The sequence below is a fragment of the Vidua chalybeata genome, chromosome 5 (genome assembly GCF_026979565.1).
Source record: "Vidua chalybeata isolate OUT-0048 chromosome 5, bVidCha1 merged haplotype, whole genome shotgun sequence".
Taxonomy (NCBI): Eukaryota; Metazoa; Chordata; class Aves; order Passeriformes; family Viduidae; genus Vidua; species Vidua chalybeata.
The window spans coordinates 69,105,128-69,119,229 of record NC_071534.1 but is presented as its reverse complement, the minus strand read 5'-3'; the positions used below and the strand labels follow the sequence as shown (position 1 = coordinate 69,119,229).

General features: G+C 41.1%; 1 protein-coding gene across 7 annotated transcripts in view; it reads left to right on the top strand.

Annotated features, from left to right (window-relative positions):
• The window catches only part of LOC128788384 (endonuclease domain-containing 1 protein-like), a 162,157-nt gene that overhangs the window by 33,995 nt on the left and 114,060 nt on the right, over positions 1-14,102 (top strand). For 6 of the 7 annotated variants that reach the window (XM_053943388.1, XM_053943387.1, XM_053943385.1 and 3 more), the window contains exon 2: positions 1,533-1,796. The gene's annotated coding sequence lies outside the window, so the exon portion shown is untranslated. Of the gene's footprint in view, positions 1-1,410; positions 1,427-1,532; positions 1,797-14,102 lie in introns of those variants that run through there. The other variant, XM_053943390.1, reaches the window with a different exon arrangement.

The window sequence follows — 14,102 nt, the reverse complement described above, 5'->3', positions numbered from 1 at the left end:
ATGCCACTTCTGCAGGGAAAAATCCCCAAAAGCTTCTTAACAAACCATGGTCTGATGGGCTGACAAGGATCCATATTTCCACTCCCAAAGTATGGAAGCGGATGGCTGGTGGGATGAGGGAATTGGGGAAACTCGTGTTCATCCTAAATTGAATCCAGATAGGATTAAACAGGTCTCACTTCTGGAACTGCTGGGAACGAGGGAAAGAAAATGCCTGGTTTTGTCACGTCATTTTTCAGAAACCTTGTTCATAAAAGGGAAAATGAGCTGACTGAAAGAGATGTGGAGAGGGAAGCAAGAAAGGGAAAACTGTGGTACCCACCCGGATTTGCTTTCTCCTTGGTGGGATTCAGTGACAGAGAGAAAGAAAATGGTTTCAGATTCTAATTTTTTAGTCAAGCAAGTGATTGAAGAAGGCAAGGAAGAGAGAAGGACCTGCCCCGGAAGGGTAAAGTGAGCACTGAGGAGATCACTCAGAAACAGTTTCATTTCTCTTACTTGACTGTAGTTTTTTTCTGTGCAATAAATGTATATTTAATCTAGTGAGTTGTAGTAAAACTCTGCTCTAGAATTAAAAAACATGCTCTTGTGTCTCTTGGGTGTCTCATCATGGACGGGTGGAAGCAAATCCACCTCTTACTCTTGAGGTGCTGCCAGGCAATTTGTGATACCACAAATCCAAGCACTTATATATGAGTGAGGTCTCAAATCACTGATTTGGACATACTAATCATATCAGTAAAGAGAGGGAGGCCTCTGAGTGCAAGAGTGACCATTTCCATCATGATGGATAATTTTAATGAAAACAGTTTTTTAAGGCGTAGGTTAATCTATTTTTTTGTTTAAAAAGTGAAAATGGGGAAGCAAAAAAGATTTTTGAAAAATGGAAATTTATAGTTTTGACCAGTAGCAGAAAGCGTAATAAGGTTTTGCTTTGGTTTGGTTTTTGGTGGTTTTATTTATATATTTTTGTGCAAATTAGCAGCTTTTGAAATGATGAGAAATCAGAGAGGGAAAAGGAAAATCTTTTGTACTTTTAGACCAGTGACACAAATGCAGAATTGGATGCTTTGCTGGGCTTCTAGCTGCGTTTTAAGTAAAGAGAATTTTCTTAGTTTTTCAGGCTGAGTGAAGTTGGGAGCAATTTGCTGTATGATACGGAATAACAGTGAATCAGCATTCGCGATGGCAGCTATTTATAGTTACTCTATTTTTATTCAAAGCAAAACAATAGCACTGAATTTCAGGCAGTTGGACCAGACACTCAGGAAGGTCTTTCTGGAAGCTGAGGGGAAAATAATCTCATCTTGCTGGATCTTGAGGGCTGAGCTCGTGAGCTCCGCCGGCATCTCCATTTCAGTGCCGTCCTCCGAAGGTGAAATCCGGGGCTGTGCTGGCGAGCTGCAGGAGCAGATGCCTCTAAAATGTGGGTTTTATCCACTGTCCAGGGGGCTATCAGCATTCCTTGTATTTTCTGTTTGAAGGACTGAGCAATGTCATTAATGCCTGTTAATTTTAACCGTCTCTTCCAGGTTTTCTGTGACTGTTCCACGTCCTCCTGCTGCTGCTGCAGCCAACGTGGATCCGAATGCCGTGGCTACAAAGGCTTCTCACTGTCTCATGCTGGGTCCCTCAAATCCAGGAGCTACTTGGCAGTTTCCAAGGCAACCACCTGTGGAATAATTAAAAAGGATGAAGTGTTAGCGTGCCACATATAAGGAATTCTCGCCTGGAGAAAGCGTTTCACTTTCTTCCGTCTTGAAGAATCAAAACGTGCTTCTGCCAGCAAAGTTAAGGTAGTACAATTAAAAAGTAACAGTTCATTTTCTGGAAGTTTTGAGGTGGATCAACAAGCCTGATCTGACTGTATGCTACACAGAAATGGCCATGGTTCCTTCTGGGTTAATAATTTGGGTAGATTTAAACCGAAAATGCACGAGAAAGGTGGTGATGGAAAGGCAGTGCTCAGTATTTTGTATTAGTAAAGCAGTTGCATGGGCTGTTTTGCACTTTATGCCGTCTTCCCTCGGATGATTTTAAGCTGGGAAGGACTAAAATGGAGCATACATTAGTTGGAGCATAAATATAGGAAGTGCAGCCTTCATGCCAAGTACACTGAGATTTCTTTGGCATTCAGTGCAGTGATAGATATAAAAGGAATCTAGGAGTGGGCTCACTGCAAAATGACAGTCGGAATCAAGGGTTGGTCTTTATCCCAGAGCTTAAAGGGTGGGCAGTGACTAAGTCCATGCTGAACCAAACTGATTATCAGGTTTAGCTGCTTCAGTGAAGCAGCAGCTAAAACCATTTTGAAGTCACATATTCCCAGATTCAGAGCTGAAATTGCACAGTGGGAAAAAAAAAAAAACACCCAAATATTAAGCAAAAGAAGCCTGTCAGAATAACAAAAAAATGGCAAATTTGGTTCAGAAAGTTTGAAACGTTCCTTCAGAAGTTGATGGCAAAGGTGATAGACTTCAGATAACTGGAAAAGTTCTTCTCCAAGTATTATATGTTACTGGATGTATTAGCTTGTTATATCTTCCTTCTCTGCCAGTCATTCAAATACAGTTGAATAGAAAAACATTAATCATTTCTGACAATGGAGTTAAATGGAGAAAAACAACATTCCCATTCTTCCCATAGTCCAAATAACTGCTCAAGTCTGGTTACCTTGCCTGATGCTCTTGTACAGTTAATTTTAGGCGTGATACTTCTGTGTAATTTATTTTAAGGAAAAAAAAAAAAAGAGTCCTAAATTTTGAAGTAGAAATATTTGGGATGCCATCTGGGCTTTACATAATAAATTTTTCCTGCCAAAATGTTTGTGGGATTCTGTTGGGATGTGGATGGGATTTCACATTCCATCCCTTTCCACAGCACAAGATGATAATTGTTTTTTAGATACGGTGGGTCCAAGAAGAAATAAGAATTGTGTGGTGGCAGCTCTGTGATCTGAGGGAATAAAAATAGAATATATCCAGTAACAACTCTCACCTTTTACGGATGTTATGTAATTTCAACAGCAAATATTTGCAGGTACCAACTGAGTACACCCTAATGCTTGATTTCCACCCTAATACTTGATTTCCTGTCCATTGGTTGGTTGTCACCAGATCTTAAATGCCAAAAATGGTTTTCTTGCTGCAGTAATTCTTCAGCCTGTTAATTCCTTTCAGTATGGAGCTGGGGAAAGTGTTTTTTTCAGGCGAATGCTGTTTTCACATGTGGAAGGAGTGTGCTGGCAGAGTGTCTGCACCAAGCACGGTGAGGAGGATACAGAATTGAGACACTCAGGAGGGTGGAATGAAGGTAGTTGGTGTGTGTGGATCTGGATCCTTCATCTTTCCAAGCAGCATCAGTAACTCTCAAAGGTGGAATTGGGTACTTGTGAAAGAGCACATGAGTGTATTTGTGGAAGCCTGGATGCAGTAGCAATCAGGCACAGTAATGCAGGATTCCCAGGAGTGTACACAGAGGAGTTTCAGCTTGGATGCTTCTACAAAACATCCCAAACACATACAAATACCTCCATCTTTCTGTTTGACCTCACATGCTGTGGGGGAGGTTTTTCTCATGAAGCTTAAATGTCCAGGTGCTGCTGAAGCCACGGGGGACAGCAGGTAGGATGAACAGCTTCTGACAGTTCCTATTCCAGACCCCCTTGAAGGGGATGACTTGTCTTTAAAAAGGTGCCTGTAGAAAGGAATCCATCTTTTCCATGGATAGTTCTGCCTGGATTTAGATGATTTAGCCCAGGTGGCTAACCTGCCAGGAACTTCTAGTGTGCAATTAGATACATTTGTATATAAAATTAATTCATCTGTGCTTGTTTCTCCATATTCCACTCCTATTCCAGACTTTCCAGAGCTGAGTGGAGTTGCACTTGATCCCTGGTACAACCCCCTTACTCATCCTTCTCTTCCCAACTCAGACATTTGACCCTGTTAGTTTTCCCAGCCTTCATCTGCAAGCCTGTGGTTCAGTGTCAAGGGGAGTGAAGAGCCCCACAGAGTTTGTTAACATAGTTTGTCAGAGAAATAAAAACAGCCATGCTAAATTTAGGCAGCTGTGCTGTGTGAAAGAAAATACAGTAACAGGCAAAATTGATTTCTGATATTTCTTATATAGGTTACGTTCTAACAATCTTTATCCCTGGGAAGTTTTACAAGACTGAAGGGAAGGAGTAGGCGATTAGAGGCAGTGATTTGTTCAATAATTTTAATCTCTTAAAGTGATTCAGTACCTGTTGACAAAGAAGTTGTTCCTGTAGTCTTGGCTATTAAGAATTAGTGCTATATGCACCCAGAATAGTAAAATTTTCTTTTGAATTCTCAATCTGTGGCAGAAGATTTGTTTTGCTCCATGTTGGAGTGTCTTTTTGAGAAGAAAAAAAAATGGGAAATAGTGATAATGGTAATTCTTTCAAAGATTATTTTGGTACAGTGGTTAATATTTTGCTATTTTTAAACCATCAGATCAGCTGTATCAAGAGTCACAGTGTGGTAGTCTAAAAGTGTCATTAAAATACCCATTAATTTTGTTAAATGAATTAGGACTCTTCCTGGAATAGGTAGGACTTTCATCTTGTTGCTTGGAAATCCAGGTGATTTTTCAAAGGGTTTTTTTTTTTTTTTTCCTTCTAGCAAGAGTGGAAATGTAGGGGAAATTCAGGGAAAGAACAATAAGCTCAAGTCACCTTTGTGGAAGAGGGAACTCAAGTAATGAATGGAGCCTTTTACTTAGGCTTGATTTTTCTTTGAGAAGGAAGGGGACTGTTCTGCTGCACTTTGGTGGATGGATGTTTTATGGGGAGCAAAGCTGCATTGCAACTTTAATGCAAACAGAATTATCTGCGGGGTGACAGACTTTATGCTTAGGCACCTGATCCCTTTCACCCCTCCAGCTGCTCCTGCTGGGCATTTTGGATATGCTTTTCCAGCATAGTTCTGATGATTTTCCCTGACAGACAGCACAGAAAGTCTAGAATACAATAAAAGGGTCTGACAGCTTGCAGAGAGGTACTGAAGGTAGGAGGAGGAAAGCAGCTCTTGTCATTTACTGACCTGGAGCAGTGATTTGTCTCCAGCAGTGGCCACAGGTGGGTTATTGAGGAGCACAGCAACAGAATGGGAATAGGATCCTCCTTCTGCACACCCTTCATTGTCCAGACATCTGTAGGACACGGATTGACTGAGCTGGATGGTTTTGGTTTTTTTTTTTTTTTTTTTTTTTTTTTTTTTCAGTGTTTACTGGACTTTTCTTTTGGAATTCATGAGTGAGAAGTACTGGGAAGTGTAAAGCTCTGTGGTTCTCCAGCTTAACTAACACATCAGCCTATTCAGTGAGGAACCATCTTCTTTTGTTAACTTTTGAGCCTGAACTCCATTTAAAATCCACTTCTAGCACTGGAAAAGACTTAAGTAATTCATACATGACTATTTCCATTACAACTGTATTTTCTAGAGCTCAGCCTGCTGCAAGTGTTGAGTCAGTTCAAAGCCTGCTGACCTATATACATGAAATAGGGCCACTTGCCCCACCTCCACTCATCCTACTTCACACTTAATTTCATTGAGAGTCGTCATTAATTTCACTCCTGAATTTCATTTATATATTTTAATGTCCAGTGAGTAATCTGCACACATTTATTTTTGGTTTTTTTTTCCTACTTATTTACTGCCTTTGCTACTGTGAATAACTTTACTATCATCAGCAGATGTTGTCATCTCACTGTTGAGCCCTTTTCATGTCATTTATGAATTCATTGAACAGTGCTGGGAACAGATCCCAGCTCAGATCCCTGTGGAAAGAAGAGCTGAAATGGCACCAAGTCCTGCCAGAAGCAGAGTGGGTTTGCCCACTTCTCCACGTGGCACAGCTGAATTTGTGGTAAAATCCCTGTGCTGTTTTGGTACACTTGTAAATGTCGAGTCACTGTAAAATACTTCGTAAGATGGATAATAATGTAAGATCTAATGCCATTCTTCATCACAGAATCATTAAGGTTGGAAAAAACCTCTAAGACCACCAAGTTCAGCCCTGGAGCACCACCATATTCACCACTAAACCATATCCTCAAGTGCCATATCCATTAATTTTTTGACTTCACCACTTCCCTGGGCAGAGTGTTCCAGTGCTGCCTGTTTGTAATTTCACCCTTGAAAGATAGGGTGGGCAAAGGATTCACCTTTTTGGATGACTAAGGATGATGTTTAATGTTTAAAGGTCCACGCCTGCTTTGTTCACAGCATTTTTCATCTTCAGAATTTTTAGTCTCAAAACCAACTTGGTTGGAACCTGCTGGTTTGTCACTCTTTGCATTGCCAGTAAATGGAAAATAATATTGAATAAGGGAGATTAGGTAAAAGAATCAATCTCCACAATCATAAATACACACTTGTTTTAGATGATTAGGTGTAGGAAATTGCCTAAGCAATAGATCTGCTACTTGCTCTTGTTTTTCAACATTAATGTAGCAAACATCTAATGTTTGTAAAACTGGGCCAGATTTAAAAGATCTGTAGCATGAAATAACTTATCCAGTGGTATTCTGCAGCTGAAGCTTAGGGAAATAGAGAGTTGAGGACACTAAAGTGCTGCACGTGAGTGGAGTGTCCCAATGTCCCACTGCTGCTTCCTCTTACCACCTCTGTTCATTCCTTATTACTCCTAAAATTCTGTTTGCTTTTTCACTGCTTCTGTTGTCAACCACTGTGAAAACTGTATTTTCACAAAGCTATCTGCAGTGACTTCAAGGTCTCACCTAATCAGGAAAAAACCTCATTTAGAATCCCTCATTTTCAGTGCATAGTTGGCTGCTTTTTTTCTGTATACAGGGCCTTAGAATTAATCTACTTGAATTTCATGTTCTGTTTTCTCTCCCAGTCACGCTGTATAATAACTAGCTGGAAGAAAAGACTGAGGGTAACTGCTTTGATGCATTTACTGGTTTATCTGTAATAGACCTGTGACCTCACAGTGTGTCCTTTTCAGCATAATTTATTGTGCAGTTAAATGAGAGAGGTCTAACTTGAGACCTGTACAGGAGTCTGGTTTTATGTGTGTATATAAGAGTTTATGTTCTCAGCATTTAAATTAACTGTTGATTAATAAGGCCCTTCCTCCTTTCTGCTCTACAGCTGAGTTTTCTTCAAGACCTTGTGGAGAAGTTGGTAATTTTTAGGGACTCCCAACATCCACGGAGCCCTTTCAGAGCCCTCCTGTCTTTGACCTGCAGATTGCAGTCCATCAGTTGGTATTTTTAATAACTTGGTTTCCTTAGAAATCTGGCTGTGTCCACGTGCTCCTGGCTGTGTAATTCCTGGTAGGCTTTGGCAGTGAGCAATGCTCAACTTCCCGGAGAGGATCCTCTTTCCTGCTCCTCTCTGCAGGCAGGCGCCAGAGCTGGAAGTTCCCTAAACTGTTACGTCCTGAGCACTGAGTTAATTTGGGTTTTCATGTGGCAAGGAAGCATTTCTGAGGTTTTTTTCCCCGCTCCCCACAGCTTTGTCCTGTTGAGCCTTTTATCTTCTGTCACCTGCTGGCCCAGCAGGCTTTCTCATAAGCTTCACCCTTCTGCTGCATTTGATAAAATTTCCTCCTAACACATCAGTTCTCAGTATTTTTTTTTTTCAGCTTAAAATTTTGCATTTCGTTTCTTAAAGTCTTTATTTTTTCCTGGAATCACAGTATGACTTCTCTTTTTGAAGGACATGCTTTTGAACGCTTTTAAAATATTGTTCTTTATTTTGTTTTAAGTTGCACATACTCTATTCTTCTATATGCAATATGGGGTGTTCAGCAAGCTGTCACCCCCTTAATACCTCCCCTTTTTTTGCCTGTTCATTTTAGTTTTCTTTATAGCAGTTTCCTTGTTTTTTCATCACAGAATGCCTGAGCTTATTGAGGACCTGACTAAGGTCACTTGGTCCAACCTTCATGCTGAAGCGGGGATTTTTTTTTTTTTTAGTTGCACAGCTAAAAATAGAGAAAACTACTGTTTCAAGTACTGAACTTGAGTGCTTTGTAATCAGTAATGCAGCCACTCTTCAGCAGTGAGGATCCTGTGCACAGGTCAGGACTGGGTCAAGTTTTGCCTCTGCTGTGGGTTTTTGGAGTTGTTTGAAGGAGTGCTAATTAATGGTGTCTAAAAATGCAGTGTTTACATTAATTATAGTGAGAATTCTCTGAGAATTTATCCACCTCCAAAATCCTGCAGTTTGGCCACTTTAATTTCAAGAGACAATGTTTGATGCTGATAACTGTCAGGTACTTCCTGGAGCTGGGAAGTTTCAGAACCACAGAATGGTTTGAGTTGGAAGAGTCATTAAAGACAATCCAGTTCCACCCCCTGACACAGGCAGGGGCACTTTCCACTATCCCAAGTTGCTCCAATCCCTGTTCAGCCTGGCTTTGAACACTTCCAGGCATGGAGCATTGCCTGGAACTGGGAAGTCTCTCTGTGCTGCTGGACTTGGTTTTGTGTCTTTTCTTTCTTACTGGGCTTTTGTTGGAAGGAAGAGGTTTTGAGCTTCATGGGCTTCCATGCACTTTGAGATGCTCTTGTCAGACAAACTGACATGAGAAAGTTTTTACCAGGAAATTTCTCCTCCCTGTGGCTCTCATCCTGCTGGAATAATTGGAGGATGCTGCCCCACAGCCAGTGAAGTGGAATGAGCAGTTTGGTTCATCCTTCTATCATCATCTCTGTGTGGTCAGATGAGCTGCTGTCTGCATTCCCTGAGCTGTAGTGAGGGATTTAAACACCCAAAATCCTCATAGACCCAGTGCAGGTATTTGAAATGGAGTGAATTAAATCTCATCCTGGTATTTCAGTGTTTTGAACTGGCCAATGTTTTCACTTTTAGAGTGTTTTTTCAATCATAATGGTTAAGAAAGAGCAATTTGATACTTGATTAAAAAGCAAGGAGAAGGCTTGCAAAGTCTCTTTGGGTGAAAAGAACTTACAGTCCTGTGGGTGACCTAAAAGGATAAAATGAGAGTGGAATTTTAAATCACATATAAAGATGTTATAAAATAATGTTGATTGCAAGGAACAGCTTGGTTTGACTTGGGTGCTTGATAGATTCACCTGTTTTTCCTCATTCTTATATAAGTACATGAAAAGTTTGCAACTTGGAGATGTACTCAGAGACTGCATTTCTAGCAGTATATATTCCCTTTCAGAGATTATTTGCAAATGCATGGGGTGACAGGAAAAGGGGGAATGGCTTCAAACTGAAAGATAGCAATTTTAGATGAGATATTGGGAATAAATTCTTTACTGTGAGGGTGGTGAGGCCCTGGCAGAGGTTACACAGAGAAGCTGTGGCTGCTCCGTCCCTGGAAGTGTCCAGCCTGGAATAGTGGAAGGTGCCTCTGCCCATGGCAGGAGGTGGGAGTGGATGGGCTTTAAGATCTCTTCTTGCTGAAACCATTCTGTAATTCTGTGAAATGAGGAAAAACCCCAGCATACTCAACAGAAGAAACTGGGTTGAGATGAATCTGTCTTCAAAGGTCAGGCTGAATTTGTGTGTTACCACTTTCTGCTCGTTCCGTATGGTCAGTGGCAGCATCAGTTGAGCTGTTTCTGAGTTTTTAAGATGAGTTTGTGTCTGGACTTATTCACACACTACCAAGAAAAGGAAAACCCAAACCCAGCCCTGAAGCGGGTCTTTTAATTTATTAGTTGTTAGTGGTTGTTCATCCAAATAAAGGACTGATCTGACTCGCTGGAAATTTTGTGGTGCTTTACCCTCGATATTACAAGATTGCAGTGCTCAGGTTTGTGTGGGTGAGCGGGCAGTCCTGCCTCAGTGTGCAGATACAGAATCCTCAGCAGCCTCTGGGCTGAGGTTGATGAACTTTTTCTGTTCTCTTTTGTTCTGTCTGTAGCTTCCTCAGTTTTAGGCTCTGCAAGAATGCAGACTGGTCTAAAAACTATGTAGATTACATAACCTAGGGCTGGGGTTCCTTCCAGCTGAGTGCTAGCTGATCTCAGTTTCTAGCAGGTTTGGAAAGTTCTTCTGCCCACCAAACCTTAGAGCAGGTGTTTGCTTCAGCAGTGGCATTTGCTGATCTCTTGTTAATTTGGGGAAAGACGGTATTTTCTGGAGGTCTGAAGGAAGCTGAGAGTGTGGTGTTCCCATCAAATAAGTGTGGATTGAATGCAAATGTTCAGGGATGGTGTCAGGACAGAGAGGGGTGTTTTCAGTTAATGTCTGCCAAGAATTAAGGAGAATTAACACAAAATTCTTGTGGTTTGGGACAATACTCACTGGAGGAGTTGTCTGCTCCACAGATGGGGCTGTACAGAGTACTTGGGATAACTGGTTTGAGGCAAGGTTTGTGTACAATTTGCAGGGGGATGTTTCACTTTCTTTAGATAGAGCAATTTGTAGTTACTTCTCAAGGGAAGGACCCCACAGTCCTTGCTCAGGCAAAAGTCATACTGAAATCAGTGCTAAGATTTTGTTGGTATCAAGGCCTGAAAAAGCCTCTGCCATCAGTGAATAATCAGCTTGGTGTTTATTCAGAGAGTTTGTTTCCTTCAGGCTGTCTATTTTCACCTTCTGTAAGGTCCTAAAGTTATTTCAGGAATTATGTTTCTGGTGTTGTCTATTTGAGACACTTGGCGTGGGATTTCAGACTCTGCTGAGGTGTTGGCAGTGGTACAACATGTGGCTGGTTTATGGTAACTCCTGCTCAGATTTGTGATGCAAATACCATCTCTTCTGCAGGTTTTCAGAGCTCTGCTTCCCCTGCAGCTGAGGGTTTCACCTAACTAGCTTTGTGAAAAGTGATATCCATGTAATCCCACTGGATTAAGATTAATCTCACCTGGATATCTGATTTTTAAAGTGTGATGAGATTTATCCAGAGTCTCCTAATTGCTGGAATAATTCCAAACAACAAGTATTAAGATCTTTCCTTCTTTTCATCATTGTGGTTCTGAAGAGGGAAATTGAGCTTCCTTTATAATTGTTATTTCTTGGTGTTCTGCCATAAAAAGCAGGTAACAGTCTAAAGACAGTTGGGCAAAGGAAACTTGGTTCTGGATGTGGAAGGGTTTTTTTGTTGGTAGATGAGGACCTACCTAAATCTTTAGCACCCTAAAGATTTAAATGAAACTCACTTGAAAAAAAAAAAAAAAACCAACTTGATTTGGTATATAAGCAGTTTTTTAGAATGATGCTGCTGCTCCTCCTTGAAGCTCTTCCAACTGAAATACACACTGCCATATGCTGCTGGAATACCAGCACACGAGCTGGATTAAAATACAAATGAGCAGAACTGCATTTTGAGGCGTTAGTTCTGCAGAGAGGATCCAAAATGGTTCCCTTTGTCACTCTACTAAACACCTAGAGTTAGTTTTACAACATGCCTGTACAAAACATTTTGGAGGCTTTGGATCTGAAATGAGGATGAAGAGATTGAGAGGGAGAGAAAGGAAATTTTTCCAATTTTTTTGTCCTAATCTAGGGGCAGGCACAGGTGATGTGATGCCACTGTACCACCTATAGCAAATAAAGAGATAAGGGGAATTCTGTAAGCAGCCCAGAAAGCTTGGATACTTCATTGGACATCCAGCTATCCTTTTCCATGGGATTAGTCAGATATTTGGTAGCTTCCAGAACTGTAGCCGTAGTTCCACACTCATCTCTACTGCTGCTCTTTACTTAAAATAGCTTTAAGACACCAATATTTAAGTGTTAGCTAGAATTTGGACTTCTTAATGTGTGCATTAATCTTCTAAAATCTACTTTTGTACTGTAGGAGAATTTGTGGACCATATAAACAGCCTTTGTAATTGGGAACAGATAGTTTAGATGCCTCATTTTTATGTTTTACATAGATACTTGCTAAGGAAAAATGCAAAGTTTCCCAGCTACTCCTCTCCTGAAAGTTGTTTTGAGCCAGAGTAATGATGAATAATAATGAGCAATAAATTAACAGAGCTGTATATTGCTGTCATTGATGGGGAAGTGCTCCTGCTGATTTTATTCCAAATGCTGATCCCATAGTGGTTGATGCAGTGATATTGGGAAGAAACATCTTCTTTTAATTCATGTGCTTTATTAAAGCCATCGATACTTATTTTAATAAAAACATCAGGTACTTGTAATCTTAAAAAAGCTGGGAAACTGTGATGCAAACCGGTCTTCTCTTCTCTTCTCTTCTCTTCTCTTCTCTTCTCTTCTCTTCTCTTCTCTTCTCTTCTCTTCTCTTCTCTTCTCTTCTCTTCTCTTCTCTTCTTCTTCTCTTCTCTTCTCTTCTCTTCTCTTCTCTTCTCTTCTCTTCTCTTCTCTTCTCTTCTCTTCTCTTCTCTTCTCTTCTCTTCTCTCTTCTCTTCTCTTCTCTCTCTTCTCTTCTCTTCTCTCTCTTCTCTTCTCTTCTCTTCTCTTCTCTTCTCTTCTCTTCTCCTCTCCTCTCCTCTCCTCTCCTCTCCTCTCCTCTCCTCTCCTCTCCTCTCCTCTCCTCTCCTCTCCTCTCCTCTCCTCTCCTCTCCTCTCCTCTCCTCTCCTCTCCTCTCCTCTCCTCTCCTCTCCTCTCCTCTCCTCTCCTCTCCTCTCTCCTCTCCTCTCCTCTCCTCTCCTCTCCTCTCCTCTCCTCTCCTCTCCTCTCCTCTCCTCTCCTCTCCTCTCCTCTCCTCTCCTCTCCTCTCCTCTCCTCTCCTCTCCTCTCCTCTCCTCTCCTCTCCTCTCCTCTCCTCTCCTCTCCTCTCCTCTCCTCTCCTCTCCTCTCCTCTCCTCTCCTCTCCTCTCCTCTCCTCTCTCCTCTCCTCTCCTCTCCTCTCCTCTCCTCTCCTCTCCTCTCCTCTCCTCTCCTCTCCTCTCCTCTCCTCTCCTCTCTCCTCTCCTCTCCTCTCCTCTCCTCTCCTCTCCTCTCCTCTCCTCCTCTTCTTTCTCCTTTTTTTTTCCCTTTCTTCTCTTTCTTTCCCTGGATAAAGAAGACCTGACAGGAATGCATGGAAATCATCAACAACATTCCTCACCAAGTATTCAGGAACAATTGGGCTACTAGTATTTCAATAATTGATAATTAATGAGACTTTATAAATAACACTTTGAGTTCTTTTTATGTGCCTGATGGAGTTTTTTTTTGGAAGGGGGAGGAATGTCAGACAAATTTCTGGCATTTCTGTGCTACCTTGGAGACTAGAAAATGTTTCATTATTGGCATATGAGATTCTTATGTAACTTGGTAATTCTGGGAACAAGAATTTTCAGAAAAATGCTGAGCAGTTCGAATCTCCTCGTAAAATTAGAAGATTTAAAACCACTGTGCTAAATACTTCTGTGATAAATTCCCCAGAAATGCGAGTATTCCAAGCTCCTGGAATACATTAATTTTTCTAGGATTGTGTCTTTAAGGAGTTAAAACTCCAAATCCCATGGAGTGAATGACACAATGGCAGTCATTACATAAACCCAGTGTGTTTGCTTTTGCAGAATATTAAATTGGGGTGCAGTGGAAGGTGAGGAGCTGCTGCCTCGTGGCATCAGGAGCAGAGCTGGTGCTGTTCAGGATGTGGTTTGTGTGTGCAGCCCCCAGCACAGGGCAGTGTGAAGAAGGTTGCCCTGATCTCTTACTGCTCTCAAGAGGTTTTTTATTTGTTTTCTCCAAGTTCAAGGTCTGTAATTCTAGCGGGACAAGCCAGGAAAGGACTTGCCCTACTTTTTTTTTTTGTAAAACAGCACAGCTTATCTTATCCACTCTCTTCAGAACTCTCGTTATATTCCATAGAGAGGGCTTGATTGAATTTTTTTTTTTTTCAGTATAAAGTGAAAATAGTGATTTGTTAGTGTTCACACCTGCTGTGTGAATTTCCTGATTCTTAAGTGGATTAGAAATTGCCATATTCCATTACCTTCTTGAGGGCACAGATAGTCTGACACAGGAATCCACTGATTTGGGATGACTCAGAATTAAAAATGAGTCAGTTGTGCCTTACTCGGTTTAATTTTTTTTTTTTTTTTACTTACAGAATTAGAAATAAGCAGGAGTTCAGAATCTATATACTTTATTTCTTGTGTCAGGAAACGATCCTCCTTCATTAGATAATTTCTTTTTGTGTTTTTCATTTCTCAGGGCTCGTT